Genomic DNA, 3931 nt, shown 5'->3' with positions numbered 1-3931 from the left:
GTGGCTGGCGCCTTAGCCGGTTGAGCTATAGGCGCCGAGCCAAACTGTGGCTATTTCAATTTTTTTTCCATTGGTGTGTGACATAAGAGCTATACAACTAGTGATACAACTATTGACGTCCCCAGAATTTGGCTTAGATCAACCATTCTTTCTTTTACAAATGAAATTTCTTCCCCTCCACTCTTAATGGATACAGCTTTCTTTTTCTTTTCTTTCTTTTTTTTTTTTTTTTTGAGACAGAGCCTCAAGCTATCCCCTTGGGTAGAGTGCTATGACATCACAGCTCACAGCAACCTCCATCTCCTGGGCTCAAGCGATTCTCCTGCCTCAGCCTCCCAAGTAGCTGGGACTACAGGTGCCTGCCACAATGCCCGGCTATTTTTTGGTTACAGCCGTCATTGTTGTTTGGTGGGCCTGGGCTGGATTCGAACCTGCCACCTTAGGTGTATGTGGCTGGTGCCTTAGCCACTTGAGCCACAGGGGCCGAGCCCAGCTTTCTTTTTCTTCTGAAGTAATATATGCAAAGTGAATATTTAAAGCTATAAGTAATTTAAGATTCATAAGCATTTAATTTCTCTAATTCAAAACAAAAGAATAATTCAAATGGCTGTTAATATAGTTCCCAAAAGCCAGTATCTAGTCAAGAACAGCTTTATCAGGTCGCACATACTCAGTGGTTAGGGCACCGACCATATGCTCTGGGGCCCGTGGGTACAAACCTGGCCAGGTGTGCTAAACAAACAAACAAACAAAATAGCCAGGCATTGTGGCGGGCTCCTATAGCACCAGCTACTAGGGAGGCTGAGGCTGGAGAATGGCTTGAGCACAAGAGTTGGAGGTTGCTGTGAGCTATGATTCCACACTCTAGTGAGGGTGACAAAGTGAGACTCTGTCTCATTAACGAACAAACAAACAAACAAACAAAGCTTTAGCCAATAGCCACAAACACAGAGCTGAGTACTTGGCTTCCAGAACACGACACTGAGTCTCTCCTGCTGGTTGTAATTCCTCGGTCTCCTTTCCTGTAATATCCCCTCTGGTCCCGGCCTAGTAAGGTCAAAGGGTACCGGTGTTTGGTCCTTTGTCCTGTTTATTCATTCCTTCACCAACCACATTCAGTCCCAGTATTTTGAAAACGATTCGAGGACTCCACAAATTATATTTCTGCTCTAAACCTGTCTTTAAACTTCAGCCTTATTTATTCTGCTACCAACTCTGCATCTCCACTTAGACGACAATCAGGCATCCCCAACTTAACATATCTAAAACGCAGTTCCTGCTCTTCCTCCTCTAAATCTGGTCCACGCAGAACTTTCTCCAGCTCAGTAAATGGCAGCTTCGACTCTAGTAGCTGAGGCCAGAAATCTTGGAGTTACCCTTGACTCTTCTCTTTCTCTCACAATTTATACCTAATTCATGAGGAAATCTTTTGGCTCTATTTTCAAAATACTTTATAGACAGAATCTAACCTTGACCTACGGACTTCCATTCCTGCTACCCTGGTCTGGGTCACTATCACCTCTTACCTAGGTTACTGCAATATCTTTAAAAAAAATTTTTTTTTTTTGAGACAGAGCCTCAAGCTGTCCCCCTGGGTAGAGTGCCGTGGCATTACAGCTCACAGCAACCTCCAACTCCTGGGCTCAAGCGAGTCTCCTGCCTCTGCCTCCCAAGTAGCTGGGACCACAGGCGCCCACCAGGCAATTTTTTTTTTTTTTTTTTTGGTTGCAGCCGTCATTGTTGTTTGGCGGGTCTGGGCTGGGGATTCGAACCCGCCACCTTAGGTGTACATGGCTGGCGCCTTAGCCGGTTGAGCTATAGGCACCAAGCCTAAAATTTTTATTTATTATTCATATGACCTAGATATCCTCCGCATCAAACCCCAGTTCCATCACTAACTGGCTATGCCATCTGGGTCCAGTTACTTATCCATTCTCGTCTCGGTTTCATCATTTCCCTTGTTTCAAACTATTAAGGAGGTACACATGTGTTTGTGATACCGATCCCTTGTGTAATGCTTAAGTTGAGGTTTTAGAATGCCCATCACCACATAGTGTTCATTGTACCTGCTAAGTTTTTACACCCCTCACCTCCTCCCACCCTCTGCCCCTTCTTGGTTTCCAGTGTCCCTCACATCTTTTTGTACCTGTTGTTTGGCTCCCAATTATTGGACAGCACATGTGGTTTTTGTTCTTCCACTCTTGAGATACTTTGCTTAGGATAACAGTCTCCAGATCCATCTACTTTGATACGAGTTTTATGGCTGGGAAGTACTCCACCGTATAGATACACCACAGTTTCTTTATCCACTGATGAATTGTTTGGTGGGCACTTAGGTTGATTCCACATCTTTGCAGTTGTGAATTGTGCTGCAATAAACATTCAGGTACAGATTTTGTTTTGAAAAAATGACTTCATTTCCTTGGGATACATACCCAGGGGTGAGATTGCTGGATGAAATACAATCTACGTTTATTTTGGTGAGGAAACGTCACATTGTTTTCCATAGAGGTTCTACTAATTTGCAGTCTTAACAACAGTGTGTAAGTGTAGCTATCTTTCTGCACCTGTACTAGATGTCCAATAATTGGGAGCTAAACAACAGGTACAATTTTTTTTAATTGTTAATAACAGACCTTTTGACAAGGATAAGATGGTATTGCATTATGGTTTTAATTTGCATTTCCCTGATGATTAGGGTTGTTGGACATTTTCTCAGATCTTTCTTGGTCATTTGTTTACCTTCTTTTGAAAAACTTCCATTCAGGTCTTTTATCCACTTTTTACTGGTGTTGTATGTTTGTTTTTTCTTGCCAATTTGCATAGGTTCTTGGTAGATTCTGGATATTAGCCCTTTAATGGATAGTTTGAATATAGTTTGAATATTTTCTCCCGTTCTTTAGGTTGTTTGTTTACTCTGTTAATCATCTCCTTTGCTGTGAAGAAGCTTTCTGATTTAATCAAGTCCCATTTATTAATTTTTGTTGTTTCTGCATTTGCCTTTGGGATCTTAGTGATAAATTCTTTGCCTCAGCTGATGTTTAGAAGAGTTTTTCCTACATTTTCTTCTAGAATTTTTATGCCTTACATTGAAATATTTTCTTCATCTTGAATCAATTTTCTTTCTTTTTTTTTTTTTTGAGACAGAGTCACCCTCGGTAGAGTGCCATGACATGACAGCTTGCAGCAACCTCAAGTTCTTGGGCTTAAGTGATTCTCTTGCCTCAGCCTTCTGAGTAGCTGGACTATAGGCACCTGCCACAATGCCCAGCTGTTTTTTTGTTGTAGTTGCCATTGTTGTTTGGCAGGCCCAGGCTGGGTTTGAACTGCCAGCTCCGGTGTATGTGGCTGGCGCCCTAGCCAATAAGCTACAGGAGCAGAGCCTTGAATCAATTTCTATAAATGATGAGAGAGAGGGGTTCTGTTTCATTTTTTTGCATGTAGCCATTCAGATTTCCCAGGAACATTTATTGAATAAGCCTTCCTTTCCTCAGTGTATGTTGTCTGCTTTGTCAAAGATCAGTTGGTGGTAGATAGATGGTTTTCTGGTCTGTGTCTCTATTTTTATACCAGTACCATGCTGTTTTGGGTTACTATGATCTTATAATATAATTCAAAATCCAGTAATGTGATACCTCCAGATTTGTCCTTTTTTGCTTAAGATTGCTTTGGCTGTTCAGGCTCTTTTTTGGTTCCAAATAAAGTGCATAATTACTTTGTTAGATCTGTGAAACATCATAATGTTGGTATTTTGATGGGAATTACATTGAATCTGAAGTTGCTTTGGGCAGTTTGGACATTTTAACAACGTTGATTCTACCAATTCATGAGCATAGGATGTTGTTTTCATTTGTTTCTGTCATCTGTGATTACTTTCATCAGTGTTTGGCAGTTCTTGCAGCGATCCTTCATCTCCTTAGTTAAGTATATT

Source organism: Otolemur garnettii, unplaced genomic scaffold (genome assembly GCF_000181295.1).
Source record: "Otolemur garnettii isolate 467f Iridium unplaced genomic scaffold, OtoGar3 scaffold00046, whole genome shotgun sequence".
Taxonomy (NCBI): domain Eukaryota; kingdom Metazoa; phylum Chordata; class Mammalia; order Primates; family Galagidae; genus Otolemur; species Otolemur garnettii.
This window is presented reverse-complemented; position numbering follows the sequence as displayed.